At 38.1% G+C, this 13,633-nt stretch overlaps 1 long non-coding RNA gene across 1 annotated transcript; it reads right to left on the bottom strand.

Moving 5' to 3' along the window:
- Nucleotides 1-336: 336 nt before the first annotated feature.
- On the bottom strand, nucleotides 337-13,438 carry LOC117957321. The gene is made up of 3 exons (XR_004659474.1): nucleotides 13,111-13,438; nucleotides 12,869-12,952; nucleotides 337-1,000 (listed from the first exon to the last, which is right to left on the bottom strand). It is a non-coding gene; the product is annotated as an uncharacterized LOC117957321 (long non-coding RNA).
- Between the last annotated feature and the right edge of the window lie 195 nt (nucleotides 13,439-13,633).

Below are 13,633 nucleotides of genomic sequence, written 5' to 3' on the forward strand. Positions count from 1 at the left end.
AGTGAAGATAAGGAGCTAGAAAATTACTTTCCAAGTATAGAAGAGCACAAAGGCTTCATGATGATACACATTCACACATAAATATGTATATGGGGCTATCAGAGGAGAAAACAAAAGCAGCTGTAGTCCATTAAAGATATTAAAGAAATTAAACTTCCTGGTAAGCAAATTACAATTAGGCTTTACTTTACACTGTGTTTGGATTGGAACTCATGTTATTGGCAACAAACATAAGCTCTCTTCATTTGGCTGCAGAAGGAAATCTTTTGATTGACAAGCATGCATGACAGATTTGCAACAGGCCACAGAAGACTCACTAATCACTCTACCGTCCTTCTCGCTTTGTTTCAGTGAAAGCACAGGAGAATTCCGTGAGTCACAACAAGCCATACTGATTTTTCCTTTGGCGATGCAAAAACCATAATCACAGCTGATGTCGCATTGCAATTGTATAAATAATGATCTCTTTCTTTCTGATTTGCTGTCCTCCTCCATGTATATTGTCTTTTTCAGTTGCCTTGTGTCCAAGAATTGATTTCAAAGCGGACGTTTTGTTCAAATTTGAATGACGGCCCAGTGACTGAATCCCAGAGACAAGGGCATCAGATTAGATACCGTGGCTTTGTTGACATCTGGAAAAGGCCTGGGTTGAACTGTTCAACTTTCGCTCACACAGTGGCCTAAGCAGCATCTGCCGTCGACTTGTTTTCTAATGTTATCATCCACCTTACTGGGACTCCTCTAACCAGAGCCTCACCTTAATAATACCATCTGACCCTTCTGTATTCAAACATCAAGCTCTCCTGGCTTGTGGTCGTGTCCCGGAGCTTGTAGATCTGATGTTGTTTGAATGTATTGTGACAAGGAGAACATTAGGATGATATTTAAGTCAAGGCACATCTCCAATGCGGTAGAGAACACTGTCGCAGAAATCAGGGGAAGCATAAAAGAAGATTGAGGCACGCACCTGATTTCAAAGAATGTGTTTGCAGTTCAACATCTAAAGACAGAGGGAACAGAAAGAAACATTCCTTAATAAAAAAGCAGACATACGTTTCTCAGTGTCCTAAAACCCCCACTGCTTACTGATTGACATTCTCCAACAAGCATCCTTGGATATCAATTGCTCCCATATCACTTCCATATCAACTGACGCATGGCGCACAGCATAGCACATGTTCAAATTACCAATGTGAATCTAGTTAGCACAGGTCAGCTTGTGAAGGAAGTTTTAATGATGTGTTGTTCTTTCTGCTTTGTTCAGTGAGCAAGTCATAAGAGAGACAACTCACTAATCTGTCAAACAATCTCTGTCTCCTTCCTTGTGAGCATCTGGGAATTTAAATCACTCACAATTATGCATAGATAAGAAGATTATTGTGGATTTGTTTGTGAGGTCTTCAGAATACACATTAAGTCTGGTTTAGTTTGCCTGAGAGACAGCTGAAAATGGACAGGGCCCGAAAAAAACTACACTGTATGCATGCTAAAAACTGAATGAGACAATTGGACCTGCTTCATTTCAGTAGTGTTGATCCATCAATTCACAACACTGGCATTTATGCCCATCACAGAATTGCATGATAATCTGAGTATTTGTATTTCTGTGGTGATGATAGCTGATTTTGAACATAACCTTATATAATTTAATACTAAATCGCCTTATATTTTCCTCTTTTTGGGCACATGCATTTGTCAGTTGAAGCATTGTGATGCACATTAATACATTTTCTCTTTTGAGTTCTCCTTGTGAACTAAATTTGGATATGTTTTGCCTCGAGTTTAAAAGCGTCACAATGTGACGCTTTAAGGACATTTTAAGTAAACTTTTAGTAACATGTTTCCCATTCCTATCTATATGTCTCAGATATATTGTGAAATAGGGATATTATTAACATAGGCAACAGACTTCTGACTTCACTCAGACTCGTGGTATGACGTGATATATCTGGTCCTAGGGATTGGAAATCATATTATAAAAAATAGTGCATAAAATTAACTCTTCATTTCTTAAATGACTTGCAATTTGTTGGTCTTAACTGTGAACTAGGTGGACTTAAATTGGGACTTGTTGGACTTAACTTGCAGATGACTTCATACTTGTTATGAAGTCTGATGATACTTCTCTTGGGACTTGATCTGGGACTTGTTGATCTTAACTTAGGACCTGGGACTTGTTGGTCTTGATCTGGGACTTGACTTGGGACTTGTTGGTCTAAACTTGAGACTTGTTTGTCTTGAGTTGGCACTTGGCCAGGGACTTGCTTGTTTGTCATCCGTACACCATACAATACACTGTGTCCTTTGAATCTTGATTCATATAAGGAGAAACTCCCTTAAAACCTTTTCACAGGAAAAAAAATGGAAGAAACCTCAGCAAGAGCAAGTGGATGAATAGACACGCAATAGATGTGCAGTATTTTCAAAATCACCAAAATAATGACATTACAGCATAGAGACAATCCAAATGACAAATAGTATACTTATAATGTAAACATTATGATTAAAACAATGGATCTGGGAGGATTTCAAGCAGCTTCCAGGTGTCAGCAAACAGCAAGAGCCTGAGCCACAACAAGTGTTACAATGTCTGAGTTCCAAGGATTATGGGTCAGGGGACCTACACATGCCAGAAGAAACCCTGACACTTAAAACCCTGTCATGCTGCGTGATCTAAAAGACACAGTCAGGAATTAGCTTCTAGTTTCTAAATTGGCCTCGAGTTGCCCTTTAACAAATAAAAGGAGGAAAACATGCAAGCTGAAAGCTTCCATCTAAAAGTGTGCTATTTGGTACAGAAAAAACATAAAAATATTCAAATTTAACCAGGCTGACTTGTATGTGTCTTGAATTCCAATGAGAAAGTGAAGAGTGAGACAGTTTTACTTTGTTAGTTTTCTCTCCTGATAGGGCTTTGATGACTCATTGCTCGAGCCGAGCATGGGGTGTTGGGAGGATATCATTTGCATTGTGTCATCTAAGGAATTAACAACCCTGTGAAGAGTAACCTCAGTCTAATTAGGATGTGTCTGTCTAAATGAAGGGTTTTCTTGGTAACGTTCAACCCTTTCCACAAATATGTATCTGCTAAAACATCAATGAAGGTCATGCTTAATGTATTCCTGACATACATATCTTGATGTGATCTTGTCTGAAAGGACACAGCAGGGGTAGACTGACTGTGCAAATCATTAATCATGTCAGTCAATCTTAATACACAGACAGATGTTATTATATGCCTTGGCATTAAGGGTTAATGTTCCTTCAGTGTTTGGACAGTGAAGAGGATTGAGCTCAAACATTAAACTAGGTGGCACTGTTGCTCCTCCTTCAGTCTTACTACTTTTTGTGAGAAAAAAAGTAGCCATTGCATTGATAAGTACAGCATTGTGATGGATGTCATCAGTGACATCTCAAAATCAATCATGGTCAAGATATCAATAATGTTAGTGCTTATATAGTGCTGTAATCTTTACAATAAAACGAATGAGTGATTAAACCCTGTGCTCTCACATAGTGCTCTAAAATAGTAGTCATGTTGTGGTTGTGATACACTTGCTGCATTAGTTAAAAGATAAATCCATTTTTGTTACTTGGCCTCCGGCTTTAGTTTTTCAGTATCTTAGCTATGACAAATTCAGGTTTAAAAATCGCTCTTTTTAGAAAGTACTGCTGCACTAATACCTCTGCTTGCTTTTATAATCAGATTACAGTTTATGTAGTCAAATTGTACTTTCCTCCAAGGCGGAAAAGTGGGTCAGGATGTTTTAGATTTAAAAAAGGCAGCATGGGATCTGACTGCTCCTCCCACACGTATTTCCTCTTTTTTGAAGATACCAGGTGTCTTCAGAGGGTGGTGGTGTCAACTTAAAGTCAGTGTGTAACTTCAGTGAAACTTCAAAAAACAGCTTCATCCTCACCCACAGCTGCTACCTTGATTACAAGCTGCCAATGTTTATTGATTATGATGCTTTTGCAGTCTACAGGGTCATACTTGACCAAAATGAAATTACAAAACTTAGTGACATGGTTGTACTTAAGCTTCTATAAATTATCGTTACCATGTTTAATGTGAAAGCGCTTATTAAAAGGAATAAGACAAGATGGGACAAGTCAAGATTGGACACAATAAGATAATATGTTATTAATCCAGAAGAAAACTGATAAAATGTGCATAAAACTAGGCTACCTAGGCTTTGTCTCAGTTGTGTGGACTAAATGGACATTAGCTAGGTTAGAGCAGCACTGTAATCAGCGGTAATGTGTCAATAAGCAGCACATTTGTGAAGGCCACAGAGCACTGGGACAGTATTGGCACTGTTGTGGGAATAATGTATTGTAATAAAAAGGCTTTAGTTTGCAATGGCAAACATTGACAAATTTAGCACATTGCAAGCCTCATTATGAGGACCAGAAGGTTCCTCTATCATTATGCACATCTGCTCCCTCAACAATTCAGTGGGAATTTACTCTCCAAATACTGCCCGAACCCTCCCGCCTGGACGTAAATGCATAAACTGTCCTTGGGCCAGGCCAGCTTTGGTCACCATAAGTATTCTACAAACGCAATAAAACAGGAGGTTTGACATGATGCCACATCCCTGAGGGGAGATTACCGTAAAGTAATTCATAGCACTACTCAGCAAACTATGAATTACTTGTCAAAGCTTGTCATGCCAAGCACCAGGGGTAGAAGAGGGTGCTGGATTTGAGCCCTGGTGATACTCAATTTTAGCAAGACAAAGGCATGCGGTGCGGTGACATATTGAAGGGAGGAGAAGTGCAGCAGACCAAAGCTTTGGTAACATGAGAGACACAGCAGTGCATCAAACTTGTGATTCTGTTCTTGGTGTGTTGGTAAGCCTTTCAAATGGAATTTACAGAAGGGTAGGCTTTGTCTGGTTTGCTCTTTTGCTGAGAGAAGAAATGTCCTATTCATGACAGTTAATAGAAAGCTGTCAGGACTGTGGTAGCAGCGAATGATTCAGCGGTGTATCAGCACGTCTGTGCGGTCACTTCCCTGACTTTCCCCACCATTAAAATTGAGAGTGCAAAGACTCTCGTATAAAATGAGGCCAGAGCACAACCAGCTTTAATGTGCATTAATGCTCTTTCCTAACCACGGTGAAATGAAAAAGCTCAACTTGGCTGCAGGAATTTAAAGCGATGACAGAAACGCTTTCTCAATATGATCAAAGACAACAAGCTCAATCTGCTCCTGGCTGGCTTAGGACTCCGTCAGCTGTACTGTCTCTCTTGGGCTTGCCACCTTCTTCTTCTTCAAGTGGTCATACAGAAAAAGCTAATCAGCGCACGCTAGTATTATTATACATGCCTTTTCATCATAACTTTTCATTATCTTTGTCTGCTGGGATAGGCTCCATTCCATTTTTTTTAAAAAAGGACACTCACACCTTCATACATTGCAAAAAAACAATAAACCTGTCCTTCTCTTGGATGACTCTCAAACAAATTCAATCACCTACTTCATTGGATGTGCTTAAGTAAGTAAGTGAATTTGTTTTTGCCCAACCCTTCTAAAACTTTGTAAACCAGTCAGAGTGGTAAAGCTTAGGGAAACTCAGACATACAGTTGTGTATGTGTGGGCGACTTAAAAATCCTGGGTGCACCAATAATCAAAAAATCAATACCAATAAAAACAATGGCTTTTATCCATGTAGCCCACACTGGAGCTGAGCAGCAGAGTTTAGAGTTACATACTGCAGGAGTCTGGGTGTGATTGCTCCAAATTCCATAAGTGGAAAGAGTAAAAGAAAGATAACACAGCAGAGGATATGGCAAGTGTGTATTCTAATAACAAACACACAGACAGCATAAAACAGGCCATGTCCTTTATTGGGGGGGGATGTTGAATTGCTTCCTACCAATTTAATAAACTTACAACTTTGTCCCTTTTTTTAAGATGAAATAGAAACAACAGACTACTGCAACGAACAGGCTTGGGTGGCCCTGAATGAAAAACCAAAATAATTGGGAAAACAAATGTAGTTCAAGGCTTAAGACAAAGAGTAGAAGAGCAGCAAATAAAAGGAAGCACTGCGACCAAGCACACTAATGTCCTGCATCAAGCGTTTGTCACCAATAACTTTCCATTTATGTTACTTTCCTGTGTACAGATTTTATAAGAAAGCTTACTCTGATGTTGCTACATTAGCAAGTCAGTTCCACTCTTTGTACTTTATTTAATAAATCAGTTACATGTTGGGTTTTTAAAACATTAAGAACAAGATTTTAATGTCTTCTGTTTGAGTCAATGTACCAAAAAGGATTCCTGGACATTAAATTAGTCATGTCTATAAATGTTTGCTGCTGACTGGAAGTGTTTCCCACAACAGGTTGTGTTATTGAAACATCCTGAGAGAAATGTTTGCCTGAATCAAGGAAATACCAGAGTGTGTTGTTTTAAAAATGATTTACATCTTAATATGCACCACCACTCATTGACATCAGACCAATGAGCAGGTTTATTACAAGGCTACAAGTGGTAGAATGTAACTAACTGGGCTACATTTACTTAAAATGACTATATGTAACTTTTTAAAGGTTTCTGAAACTGTGTAATGTTCCATCTGATGATCATAAATGGCCTGTTACATTAAACGCAAACAGTGAAAAGAACTCTATTTTTATATAGTTTTTATTAATGCCCCTGCCCGAGTCAGACTTCTCCCGTAAAGTCCCAAAATGATTAACGGCAGGGAGACGGCGCTACAGAGCACACATTCAGAAAGGTCCCAGATTGAACACAGGAAACGCCTGTGTTAGGGAGTATGCAGGTAAAAGGTAGCAGGAGATGTGTTTATGTAGGTCTAATCTATTTTTAATTTATCTGAGAAGTTATCTGTAGTAGTTATGGCTGATACCGGGCCAGGGCCATCACAGAAAAGAAGGAAATTAAAAAAAGAACCAAAAGAGAAAAGGGAACGTGAAAGACGACTGTTGAAATCCGAGTCCCACTCGGTCTGGCTTTCAACAGACGGTAAATCTTAAAAGTTGCGCTTCCACCCTAATTATACTTTTAAATGAAAGTTTGACTCGGATACATTCACAAAAACACCCTAGGTTGCATTTTGGCGAGAGTTACCCTTTAGGTGCAGTTTGGAAGTTGCTTTATTTGAGTATTTCAATTTTATGCTACTTTGTACTTCTACTCCACTACATTGTTGAAAAAAATGCAGCACTCACTCCATACTATCTACTTTTGAAAGCTTTAGTTGTTTGTTGCTTACTGGCAAATAAGATAGAAAAATAATAGGCCTTGGAAATGGTTTGACAAAAAATGAACTCTTGAAAGAAATTGTACAATGCATGATAAAAGCCCACTACATGGCCTTTGGCAACTTATGGCCCATGTTTCTTCCAAGGTGGCAAACCATTCAAAGCCCTTTCAAAAGTGGTAATTGAGCACCCAAAGTGTGTTAAATAGGAAGGTGAGCACTGGTGAAAAGGCTAAATACTGACCAAAAAAACATTTAAAAACTGTAAAGGTAATGCAGCTGTCAGTGTTGTGTCAGTAATGTTGTATTGTATTCCTAATTAAATAAAAATATTTACTTTTAAAGTAGTGTTGCGGATTGTATGTGGGAAGAATGTACTCCATAGTTGCACTTTTGCACTGCTGCAATCAGCTTCAGACTGAATGATGCAAAGTTAGAAAGTATTTCAGCATGGTTACCATAATGCAAGAGATTTTCCACCAGGTGTAGATTCACTTACATTCTGTTGCGTCATGCCTTGAGGTAAATTGATTCAAATGAGTTGATTGAATCTCAAGGCATCTGTGTAGCTAATGGACATGAAAGTGTGTTCAGCAAAGCACCCTGGGTCAGGTGAGTGCAGTCGGTGACCCAACGCACTTTGCCAGATGATTTAGAACTAAAGCTGTGCAGTAGAAAAGATAGAAGGTGGGAACTGGAGTTGAATGGCTTAAAACAAATATATTGCATTTCGTCTTTTTTTGGATTTCTGTCCAACAAATCAGTTTCAGCTGTGTGAAAGATAATGCAACTACTACATGCCACAACTATGTATATGGATGTCTTTTCCATTCTGTGGTGTTATGGTTGCATTCCAAAGGAAATGTCTGTCTGTCTGTCTGAGACAGACAGGGGTTTATAAAAGGGGCAAAGCCCAAGTGTTGGATGACATTACATCAAGGGTCAGATAAGAAGACAGTGATGTAATTTGCAATCAGATACATTTTGAAAGACACGTATTTATAAAATGTCATCTGTAGAAAGGTCTTTAGTCTTGTTTACATTATAATCACAGTGGACACCACCCAGTGGGTTGAGCAACGCTTAAGTTAATTAATATTTCATTTCTTTTGTAAATGGTGTTGCATCTTCTTTGTCAAGGGATTCAGTTTCAGTGTCAACCAATGAATCAAAGCTCAAATGGGGAATTTGGCTGCGTTTCCATTGGGATTCAAGGGGGGTCATCAGGTTGCTGACACAGACCCCACTCAGCTGCAAACACACAGATGCACAGATGAGACGAGTGAATAATAACAAGGATCCAGCAGGGTGACAACTTATTTTAGTCTGAGTAATAGTCTTGTTCATTAGGAGTGACAAGGGATCCCTTGAAGGAATTCAGCCGCGTGGAATAGCCATAAAGCGAATATGTGAGCTTTTAAGGATGAATTTGCGAAAGGAACGTCCCTAATCCTCCATCAACCTATCTTTCTCTTAATTTTCTACTTTAGGAGTGCTTTCTTTGTAATGGCTGGCTACCATTCCTGCTAAAGTAATAAGATGACACATTGTAATTAAACTGGATAATGCAAAATGACAATACAGAAGCTATACAATGATTTAAATAGAAAATGTCTTAATAAGAAATTATGAAATGGGGAACCTGAAAATTGCACACTGTATACGCATGTAAACACATACATGAACACACATGTCCGCATCCGCTCTAAATAAAGACAAGGTTTAATAGAGCGCTGAGTTCTCTCTGGTGTAATAACAGATGTTGTTCTGTGTTTTAAAACAGCTTCTCCCTAAGCTTTTGTTACCATTTGGAAAGCTAAAATGTCTGGCATTCACACTGCTGCAGAACATTTTGTTTAATGTGCTGCTTATTTCACAGATTACTCCATAATTTCCCAGTGGTCATCAGCCTTAAAGAGCTCAGGAAAGTCATGAAATCCTACTCTCATCACCATATTAATCAAGAAAAAAGAGCCACGCGGAACAATCTGCAGTATGTCCTTATGTACTCAAACCTGCATTATTTCCCTCTTCTCAAAGCCTTTGTTTTTATATTTGTCTCTGACAGACTGAAATACAACCATTTGAAATGAATATGTAGCCTACAGATAGAGTATATATAATGGGTATACACTCCATTTATACATACACACATTATATATGTATACATTATATACAAACTATTACATTGTGAATAATTGCATTCATTCTTAAAACTCAATTACTAATAAAAACCAATCTCTTCTATTTAATTTAGGCATTTTGTATTCAGAAAGGCATTTTTTTTTTTTAAAGGTCAGTTTTGATTTTACAATTACAATGTCTCCAATGACACTTCACGGTAGCTAAGTTTCCATCCACTTGTCAATCAAAATATCTAAAGTTTGGTAAAAAACTCATGCAAACAAAACTGGGGAAAGTGTGTTTCCATCCAACGGCTTTAAAGCGAATAAAATCCTGCGCGTAATGACGTCAAATGCTGTTTTGCGGTCCAATTGGTACATCAAATTGATGTGAGACATTTTAAGGTGTTTCCATTCATTTTTGCACTGAATCGCACAACATTCAAGAAAACATTTGCAAACAAAGTTTTGCTAGACAAAATGGATCGCGCCATCTACCAACACATGATCAATATTGCACAAGTTGTAATAGTGTTTATGTGCCACTGCGAGACAACTCTTTTTTGAGACATGTCTCGCCGTTTGAGTCCCTTCCATTTACTCCGGAGGACGTCCCACAGTTTGTCGTAACCTCTGTAGGCCATTTCCTTTGCGAGTTCCTGATAAATAATGGCATTTCTTAGATTGCTGCTATCTAAAATAGCTGTGATATTTTGCTTTGTAAATTTAATTCTAAATGTCTCTTGTCTCCTTGTTCGTCCACTTACATTAGTCTTTGTTGACTTCCACCATGTGTGCAAACAGAGCAGAAATACTGGGCGGAAATAAACTAAAAGTTCTTCGTTTTGTGGCGGGTTGAAACTATAAAATGACCTAAAACTTAATCGCAATTCATTATTTATTTTGCAAATAACGTTTCCATCGGAGTTTGTCGCATGAGCCGTACATCGATCAAGATAAAATCCGATGAGACTGAACGTATTTCCTTTGAGCCCATTTTCATGAATTTCAATCAAATCTTTACTGTTCCCATAAGGCATTTTTCATTCGATATCACTTAATTCGAATAAAAACGTGTGGATGAAAACATAGCTAGTGTAGTTGTCACCAGTACCCGCCCCCTCATCTTTTAGCCAATCAAATGTGCTCTCAGTCTCTTAGCAGGCTAACCAAATGTCGCCAAAATGTAGCAAGCTAGCACAGTTACAGTACTGTAGCCTCTCTTTATCTGTGTACATTCTAGCTCAGAGGTCTTCAACAGGGGGTCCGCGACCCCTAGGGGGTCCGCGGAGGTACTGCATGGGGGTCGCCAAAGTTTTGGGTTGATAGTAGACTTTTTTTTATATTCCCCCCCCCCCTCCCCCTGCAATATTTTCCACTAATTGAAATGTCTTTAAATACACATTAACATGAATTCAACACACTGCAGTAAACAGATAAATGGAGGCAGAAGATGTCTTTCAGTCATCAATGCACACATTCAGCAACACACAGGAGCTCTTTCAAGCCAGTTTGATATAACACAATTTTATACAATATATATAATTAGGGGGTCCCCGCTCCATCTCGCCATTAGTTTGGGGGTCCTTGGCCTGGAAAACGTTGAAGACCCCTGTTCTAGCTACTTAACTAGACAGCTGATTAGCCAGGTTGGCTCGTGAGCGCTTTACAGCTCCCTTATTTTTAAATGCAGACTTTTTCATTGGCTCTTGTAGCCAAATTGAGCTGGCTTGCAGGTATAGTTAGGGCAAAGGTGATTGGCTGCGAGGTAAGGAGGTGGGCACAACTCCACTGTTATGTGAGACTAAAAACATTGTAAATAAAGGCATTCTGAAATAAAAACATGAAATTGAAATGAAAATGATTTAATATTTCATAATAAGGAATTGAGTTAAACTAATTCATAAAAATTAAGTCTCATAGCTTTTTATTTTTTAAATAGGCTATATTTTACTTTGTGTTCATGTGATTACTGAAGACTGTTGGGCTCCACAGGTTCCGGCTGTTTGACTTTTGTTTACCATCCATCCTCTCCCTCTCCCTCACACTTCTCTTCTCTAACTGCCTTCCACAGTATAATCCTAATACTAATGAATTAAAGAATTAAGGTCCATTCTGAACAACACGGCCATCTATTCAGGATCCAGATCCTCATATAATAACAATTTACAAGCCAGAACATTTTAAGCATGACTAAAGGGCTGGCAGAATTCTTTTAACTGCAGTTCAAAGCAATGTTAAGTGTGCGAATCAGAATCCCTTATCCCGAGACTAATAGTAGGAAGCACAATCGGGTCCTTTTGATCTTTCCTCCGGCATGTTTTTCTCTCCACTTCTACTCCTCCGTCATCTGACTCATTCATCGCTCCATTCTCTAGAGAAATTATGCTAATCAGTGCTGAGACAGATGAACATTTCTCATTTTCAGCTAATAACGATCACTGCCAAATCCCAGTAGCAATTCACATACACTTCCATATTACTTTCATTGAGGAAGGGACTCATGGTTTCAGCCCTGAATTTTCATGCCTCAGACTAGAGCACGATCGATAAAGGATTTTTAAGGCCGATACCGATGCACATTTTTGGTTGTTTAAAAATATGATATGCCGATATATCGGCTGATATACTGTATATAATTATTTTTTTTTATCCAGAAACATGTTACAAAACATAAACTGATTTCCCTAACAGTTATTTGTATTTATTTATGAGTTCTCACTAAAATAAGATGACAATAATTTGTTTTATTTATCGGCTCTACCTCAGACCTTAGTCGATGACGACTGACGTAATATATTAAAATAATGTAATTAAAACCTTAGTATATAAGTCTGCCACAGTACACTGTTCTCTACAGATTACATTACTACATAGTGATTCAGTGTATTTTTATAAAATGTTATTCAGTGCAAACACAGTAAGTGTTGCTTTACAATACAGAGTTATTAGAAAAGTTGCCAACAGTATACAACACAGTGTAATGTTCAACAATATCAGAATGTATTTTTTGGGCAAATTAATGTGTTCACAGATATCCAAACCTTACAAAGAAATAATAGTGTTTATAGAAATATAAAAGAAAAAGAAATAAAGAATGCAATTAAAATGTATTCCACTTTCTAATGACCTATCATCTATTTTGTATAAGGTGTTATATTACTTTCATCCTATTCTCTTTCAATATACTGTATTTACTATTCTACTTTTAATGATACAAATCATAATGTGTCATTAGTAACATCTGGGCATAGAAAGGGATTATATTGTAACTAATTTGATTCTGTTAGCTTTACCTACGCCTTCCACACTGACAGCAGACTAAATAATGTTAAACAATGTCATATTTCTCATCACAAATCTCTTTTTACAAAGCTTTGATATCATGTCATTCTCATCTGGCATCATTGAATATATACGAGGCCTTTTTTTTTACATATAGGCCAGGTCTACACCACACTCTTCATTCATAATTCTTGTAATTTTCACTCAATGAGCAGTCCTACCTGCCCACCTGGAGCTGGTGATTGGTACTAGCGCTTCATTGTCACTTCTAGCAGCACACTGGACTTCTGGCTGCTGCTGAGGAGCTGCAAGATAAAAAACTGTGATTTTATTCACATTGACACAATACATGAACGGTGGTTTGCAGGTTTGTATTATGTTTTGCACGACCGCTAGCATTCGGTACGTCCTAACAAGAATGATAGAGAAAGACATGACTCTGGTCCTAACTAGCTTAGCTTACCCGTCACATCGTCTTCGTTTTCTTTCACTTTCGCTGTTTTAATGAAAAAGTTCCTCAGTTTAGGTCATGTGGCCACATCACTTAGAAATTTCCGGTTTTTATTTCTCTTCTTTTCAGCGTTCTATTAGCCTATCGATTTTTTTAGCTTATTTTTTCTCGACTGTAGCATTCTCCAGAACGCACTAACTGAAGGGTAGCTTACCATTGAGTCTACGTGACGGTTTGTTTGTTTTTTAGCAAGATGCCGTCGTAGGAGTCCAAATATAAATACGTCATCACGCTGCACTTTTGAGTGGGCTGCGAGAAAATTTAAAAAAATAAAATAAAATTAAAAGAGTGGACTGCGAGTGTAGGTGGGATAAGCTGAGAAGAAAAACATAATACGACATTTAAGGGAAAACACGTATTTGCTTTCTTGCTGAGAGTTAGATGAGAAGATGCAGATACCACATACAAGTTTTTGATTTGTAGCTAAGCTTTAAAAAAGTGAAATTTGTCAATTTTGGGCACTTTCACGATAGGA

The sequence above is a fragment of the Etheostoma cragini genome, chromosome 14 (assembly GCF_013103735.1).
Source record: "Etheostoma cragini isolate CJK2018 chromosome 14, CSU_Ecrag_1.0, whole genome shotgun sequence".
Lineage (NCBI taxonomy): Eukaryota > Metazoa > Chordata > Actinopteri > Perciformes > Percidae > Etheostoma > Etheostoma cragini.